General features: G+C 38.2%; 1 protein-coding gene across 1 annotated transcript in view; it reads left to right on the forward strand.

Moving 5' to 3' along the window:
- kat80 (katanin p80) overlaps positions 1-7,999 on the forward strand; it is an 85,262-nt gene that overhangs the window by 62,630 nt on the left and 14,633 nt on the right. The gene's annotated exons all lie outside the window — the stretch shown is intronic.

The following is a 7,999-nucleotide window of genomic DNA, read 5'->3' on the forward strand; positions in this document are numbered from 1 at the left end:
TCGGGACGCGAACACCGTCGAGCTGGATCTATTTATCATTCTACCTTCGTTCTTTCTTTCTTTTTTTATGTCTCTTTTCGCCGGGCCAACAAGCGTTTCTATTCGAGGTGAGAACGTTCGACGCTCGTGAGTCTCTCTCGAAGGGACCAACGCCTTCGACTCTCGAAGCCCTCGGCGATTATTATTGTTACGGTAAGACGGTTCGTTATTATACTGTACAAGCTGTCGCATGATTATGTCACTTCCGGGAAATGAGAGGTTCCTGAGGTCGTTCGAAGCAACTTTTTCCTTTGCGAAAATGCAATCCGCGGTTTTGTTTAAGAGTTATTAACGAAAAACGCTGGCCAATGGGAGGCGAGCCCGCCGGGCGCGAGGCGGGCCGAGTCAATGGGCGGAGCTGGTCTTCGGCCACTCGTTAGCTCGGCCGCCTCGCGCCAGCCTCCCATTGGTCAGCGTTCTTTCGTTAATAACTCGTTAACGACGCCTCGGAGAATATCTTTGTAAAGGAAAAAGTTTCTTCAAATGGCCTCGGGTATCCGTCATTACCGCCTGTTAACATAATTATGGGATATATTTATACACTGGCAACGTACAAATAGAAGTGTACAAAATAAGACATGTACTATATTATTATTATTATATACATTTGTTACATAATATTAACTATTATTTGTCATATAAATTGTACAAAATTTCGGGTAAACCACACATGAACAAACGCGTGTTAATAATTACATAGCAACTTTTATCATCGATAATAAAATTGTTATCGTCAACAAGAAAATTATAATTAACGATCCCATGTGATCCAACGATCGCAACATCGACGATCTATGAAAATATGTACATTTAGCAACGTACGCCGCTCGCGCGTGCAAACATTGCTCGAGAATGCCGTATAATACTTCGATTATATTTTTCGAAGCTTTCACAGTCGATATCTCCGTTCGAAATCGTTTTCCAAGCCTGCGTCGAAACTCGTCGGTACGCCGGAAAAATTCGTAACAAAAAAGAATGTCGGAAGTGGGAAACCGTTCGAGGATCTTCATCGAGGTGTTTCGATAGTTTCGTTCGCTCGTAAAAAGGCTTACACAAAACCGTACTAAAATCCGGCGCTGGCAACCGGAAGCGGGCTCGCGCCAACAAGTGAGGATTGTTGACCATAACTTCTCGACGATCGTTATGCTACTACCAGCCCGGTTTACGAGGACCTACCGCGTGGATCGGGTTCGGAGCTCCTCCGTCTCGAGCATGCATATGCGGGCATATGTGCCTATTGTGGCGCGATCAACGCGGTCAAAACGAGCAGTCCCGATGTCGAGGACCGCCAACGGCATCGACATGCTCGCTGGATAGACCGTGATCCGCGCGAGATCATCTCTGGATCGTATTTTCGACGCGTTCAGCGCTGACTCGGGCGCTGATTTTTATCTGACTTTCGAAATTCGTTCGTTATTTGAATGTAACGAATGTTATTAAATTGTTTAGAATACGAAAGCGTTGAACAGATAGCTACCATGGCAAATGTTAACACTCTAGTTTCGATTTTACTAATTAAATGACAAATTGACCGACTCCGCAATTTTTTGTTTCAAAATCGTTGGAACTGCGAGGAGGCTTGATGAGAAAAATAATTGAATAAATTTCTTAACTCGATCGTACACTATAATGAAAATGACGAAGATTTTAAGTAATATTTAATCTCATCAGTCTTATCAAGCGACTCGCGTGACTCGCTTTTAGCGTTTATCTGATTAACAATTTATTATACTGCACACGCCTCTATTAATCTATATATATTTTTTCATTCCTTTTTAATGTATTTTCCTTTCTCTTTTTCTTCAACAATCTTCGCATTACTCTTTTTTATACCTCTGTTGAAACGAATGGGCCTTATCCACCCGTATACACTAAATAATAATAATAATAATAATAATAATAATAATAATAATAATCAATTCACGAGCTTGAACCGGCAAAAGCCGTGCCTACAGCAATCTTTTCGGTGAAAAAATCGCGGTCTATCAAAGATCTGGAAAACAAGAATTACATTAAAATTATTAAATTAATCATTATATAAGAATATTCTATCGACGAATATTTTTGATCTTCCGTTCCTGACAAAATGGCGACGCAGCAGGAGTTCATCGAACGACAAAGGATCCCGAGGTGCGAGGCGTTCTGATTTACTTCGCCGTGAAGTGTCGCGTATCGTTCGGAAAGGAACGAGTTTCCAGACAGAGGAAGAGGAATGGCAGTCTTTAGAGCAGATGCGTTTCTGTCAAAACACTCGGAGTCGTGTGTCAGCGACGTCAGCCGTGGAAACTGGCCCGGGAGCACGCAGAGGGAGACGGAGGGCCGAGGATCGTGCCTTCGGGGCCGGTTCGCTCTCGATTCTCGCTCTCCCGATCGTATTTAGGGAAGAGCCTTGGCCCTCCGCCCTCGTCCCTTTGTCGACGGAATTAGATCCCGGAATCATTGCCAGTAAATTCACCGGCGAACGAGCGATCGGATAAAGGGGGCTCGCTTTGGGAACGCAGAACACGATCCACGGTGTCTCCGGAGGACGAGATCGTTCTTTGGATTTCCGGTATCGACGTGGTCGTAACATATGCGAAAACCATAATGCGAGATGTTGAAGTAACTTTCAGACTTCGAATGCGGAGGGTTTCTCCGGCTTATTCTCTTCGCCTAAAATATTTTTAAGAGCGGTGTTCACTTTTGCTTTCTTCTGAAAGCTGAAGCTTTGACCCCTTGACATACCATTTTCTTCGCAGTTACTGCGATTAGAAATGTTTCGATTGCAACAATTTCTTAGAAGGGAATGAAAATCGATGCTTATTGTGTGCCTGAGTTTATTAGAGTGCTTCAATATCGATGAGAAAGGATTAGAATTGGATTCCAATTTTAAGGGACGACATAATATGTGTCTTCGATAAGTTATTGCTAGAGATCTTCGTGACGAGTCGGAGTTGTCAAAGTAATTCAATATTATATTGAATAATATTGAACAGTATTGAATAGTATTGAATAATATTGAGTAATATTGAATAATATTGAATAATATTGAATAATATTGAATAATATTGAATAATATTGAATAATATTGAGTAATACTGAATAATACTGAATAATATTGAATAATATTGAATAATATTGAGTAATACTGAATAATACTGAATAATATTGAATAATATTCAATATTATATTGAGTAATACTGAATAGTATTGAATAATATTGAATAATATTGAATAATATTGAATATTATATTGAATAATACTGAATAATACTGAATAATACTGAATAATACTGAATAGTATTGAATAGTATTGAATAGTATTGAATAATATTGAATAATATTGAATAATATTGAATAATATTGAATAATATTGAATAATATTGAATAATATTGAATAATATTGAATAATATTGAATAATATTGAATAATATTGAATAGTATTGAATAGTAATGAATAATATTGAATAATATTAAATAGTATTGAATAATATTGAATAGTATTGAATAGTATTGAATATTATAGAATATTATTGAATAATAAATAATAATATTCAGTATTATATTGAATAATACTGAATAATATTGAAATGTCGAATTGTCGCAACAAATAGTCGAAAGAAGGTGCGAACGGCCAAATGCGAGAAGAATCGTGGCTTCTCGAGAAACCGTAGGCGCAGTGTACACGGAAAGAGGGTGGTCGACGAGGGGCGTCCACTCGATCGTCGTTAATAGAGAGCATCGGGTATAATATATTGGCAGTAGCGTGACTTTTGTCACCCTGTTATGCAAAAGTTTTCGTCGACGCGATTCTTCCCGGCGGGCCCTCTGAATGGGACGGCACTCGACGAGGAAACGGAGGCGAGGTAACGCCGATGGCCCCCGGGGCCAGCAGTCATCAATTACGATCGGAAATAAATCGGAGGCAGATGCGACGAGTGCCTACAGGCCATCCCCGCTGCGATCTAGGCTCCTCCGACACCCCTCGCGCACCCCCCGCGGACAATACGACTGTTTTCGACAAATACAAAAACGATATACGTCGATTGGCCACCCCCCGCCCATTTGACCCTCTCTGACCCCCCTGACCCCTCCTTCGCTGCGCAACGTTGGCTCCCGGAGTCCGAGGAATTCCAATGTTCGGACCCAATACGCGTCCGACGGAACGTCGATTTTAATTAGAGATGGCAATAAGTACAATTACTCGCTGAAATAATAATTAACAATAATAAGTTTATTCGTATGGTCGAGTAAAAATCCGTTTGTTAGGAGAAAAGTAAGAGAGTTGTGTAGAAACGAAGAGAGTTTTTATAGCCGTCACACAGGTACAATAATACTATTATTATTATTATATATATTTATATTATATTATTATTATTATATATATTTGTATTATATTATATTATTATCACTATATATAATATGTATATTATATTATTATTATCATATATTATATTTATATATTTTTACATATTATTTACACATGATATATAAAAATACATATAATACAATACAAAAAGTAAAAACTAGTGCAGTATACGTGTATAATAAATATACCGTAATAAATATAACGTTTTCAGATGATAGACAATTAGGGCAACGGATAATCGAGGTTCCACAGTTGCCGAGTTTAGTTTGAAGCGAAAGATAGGTCGAACGAGTTTTTCGAAGGAATATATTCAGCGGCGGTTCGTAATGGGAAATGGGGCGATTCGACATGGAATTTATCGGGACCACGTGGTCCTTGCGGTTCCCTTTCGACAGCTTAATGAAGTCGCCCGCTGCGATATCGATAATCTGTAACGAGGCGCGATACCGTTTATCAGCAGTTGGCAGGAAGCTAGGCGCGAGCATGCCGATAAACAGTCGCCGAAGGAGCGTACGTGTAAATCAAGGGCTTTCGACACTCTGGATTATCAAAAAAGAAAAAACAAAAAGAAACAACGGCGTCGCAACGCGCGGCAAAAATTCGAGTTCCATCGCGAAAATTCGACTTTCCCTGCAAAATATAAAATAGAAATAAAATCGAGCGATCGCAACGGTTAACGCTCGCACTGTTAGACACGGGTCCATTTGGACCCGGAGTATAAAATCATGATTTAAACATCAATATTCTGGCAACCAATTTAAATCACCACGTGGTTCATTGAGAAGAATGAATAAGTATATAAAAAAGAGTGTCTTAACCCTTCGCGAGAAGACTTTCACCCTAAAATAAATAAATAAATAATCAGACTGCCATTTGGACATTTTTACATTTTTAACAGCTATCTTGGAGTTCTCCAAAGCAAACCAGAATATTTAATCGTTTATCGTATCTCTGAAAATTGATCCAACCGTGTGTAATAAATTTCGAATATTTCACAGAGCCAGTGCAAAATTCGTAAACAATATTATAAACAATCCTAAGCATACTAGCTTGTATTTTTATCAGAAAGCTCCGTCGTTCAGCGAGCTTTCAGCGAGCTTCGGTTACATTCGCGAAGATAGAGAATTTATGAAATTATTCGTTTCATTTATCGTTCTCTTGGCCGAACAATCTCGCAGAATTCCGATTCGAACAGCGAAGAATTTAACGATGGAAAGAGAAGATCGCGTTGCCCGGTTCCAGAGGGTCGACGTCGAACGAAGGAAAGGATCGAGACGGTTGCTTTCCGTTGGTCTCGCGATCTCGAGGAACCTTCCGTGGGAAGTGACAGGGGTCCTTGTTCCCCCAGTATCGGTTCTCCGCGAGTATGGCTTCTTATAAGAATTCCAGGCCAGACATTATCGTCTTACATCGAGCCGATGCGCGATTATGCCGCGTTTCTTCTCGAAATTTTGCGAGCAACTCCTCCGAACGTCGAGAACAGCGAAAATCTTTTAAATCCCGGCGCATGGAAAATAATGAAATATCGTGCAGGGTAGCGGAGCCGGTTACTGTGGGCTGACCAATCGCTGTACCCTTGGTTTGTCTATATATATTATTATTATTATTATTATTTATTTAATAGTTATATTTTAATATTATAATTTTAATTTATACGTAGTAATTTATTTACTTATATTTATAATAATATTATATTATAAATATAATTATATTTCTAATAATTTACTTATATCTATTTATACAACACCCATTTCTGACAGCAAATATGTCTATCCAACGTACATATATTTGAATTTATTAAATTCGTTAAATATAATTTTATTTTATTGTGCGCATAATTATAAAATTTATTAAATTATTAAATCTGTCAAAATCAACAAAATGGATATATATGAATATATGAATATGACGTTAATAATTTAAGGTCAATGTAATCAATATAATAAACGTCAATAATTCAAAGTTAATACGAAGTTAATTATTTAAGGTCACTGGCTCCGGTAGCAAACATAAAAGTCACGATGATCTCCAAGGATCTTCAGGAGGATCTAGAACGATTCACAACGATCCATATAGAATTCGCTAGGATTCGTAGATCGAACGCGTTCGCTTCGATTGAAATCGTAGAACAGTTCACGGTCTTTGATTCGCCGTTCATTTCGGCATTCTATCCTTCTCGGAAGGGTGGATAAACGCGAGTTAGGGCTGATGCGATCCGATCCGATCCGATAGGAACGAGTTTAAAACAATAAAAGCCGATTCAGGGGGGGAGATTCCGGGGACTGATTCCCATTTGATGGGATCAACGGGGCACCGATACTCCCGCGCGCGTTGCCACGCTCGGACGCTCACGGCATTATTCCAGAAAATAACACCCTAATGCGGCTCTCCCCCGTCGCTCCGCAAATACGTGAGCGTTTAGGCGATGCGGCCGCCCGGCTTTGCGAGACGCCGCTCGGTTCGCCGACGGATCGATGAATTTTCTCGACGATAATCGAAATACACAGTAATGTCTCTCTAATTGACGCTCAGATTGTGTCCACGGAAATAGACAATTTGGGAAGAGGAGATACGATTATTCGAGTCGTTTTTATAATTGTTGAAAATCGATAACTATATATAATTAGTAATAACTCGTAAACAAAGCCGCAGATCGCATTTTCGCAAAGGAAAACGTTACTTCAAATGATCTCAGCTACACCTCATTTTCGGCTGTTAAAATAATTGTGGAACACCCTGTATATAATTAGAGAGACATTACTGTTTAGTAAAGCCTCCCTAATTGACGCTCAGATTGTACACAAATATGGACAATTTGGGAAGAGGAGATATGATAATTCGAGTCTTGCGACTCGTTTTTATAGTTACCGATTTTCAATAATTATAAGAACGAGCCGCGAGCTGCTCGAATAATCGTATCTCCTCTTCCCAAATCGTCCATTTTTCTGCACAATCTGAGCGAAATATAGTTAACTTTTCGATTGTAATATTATTATTTTATAGATATTATATTATTATTATTATTATTATTACATATATTATATTATTATTAGATATATTGTAATATTATTATATTCGATTACTAGATTATATATAATACACATGATTACATTATAATATTATTATATTATAATTCGATAATAATTTCTTAGAAGAAAATTTATATTTATCGTGCGCCTACATTTCCTCGAATATTTAAATATTACGGAGAAAAGAACAGAATTTTATCCGAACTTAAAAGAACAGAATAACATTCATACTTACCTGCTTATTATTATAACTGACTCGTTAAAGTACGGCAAAGGGTTGATCGCATTCTCCAAGCATTAATGTTCACATTTACGTACAATAATTTACTTGTCGATATCGCTAAGAAATTAGTTCAAAATAAAATCGACATCACAAAGCGAGCTATTCGGCCGTCTCAGTCTGATATTATCTATCTTTATTTTAAATTTAACCCTTTGCACTCGAGGCCATTTTAACGCTAAATCCAAGCTAGCTTTTCCTGATCTACGCTGTTCCTATTTTATATGATTATATTAGTGCAGTTTATGTGTATAAAATCGAGTTTTGTAACTTACAAAACAGTTACCCCCTTTTAACATTCTCT

Source organism: Megalopta genalis, chromosome 2 (genome assembly GCF_051020955.1).
Source record: "Megalopta genalis isolate 19385.01 chromosome 2, iyMegGena1_principal, whole genome shotgun sequence".
Lineage (NCBI taxonomy): Eukaryota > Metazoa > Arthropoda > Insecta > Hymenoptera > Halictidae > Megalopta > Megalopta genalis.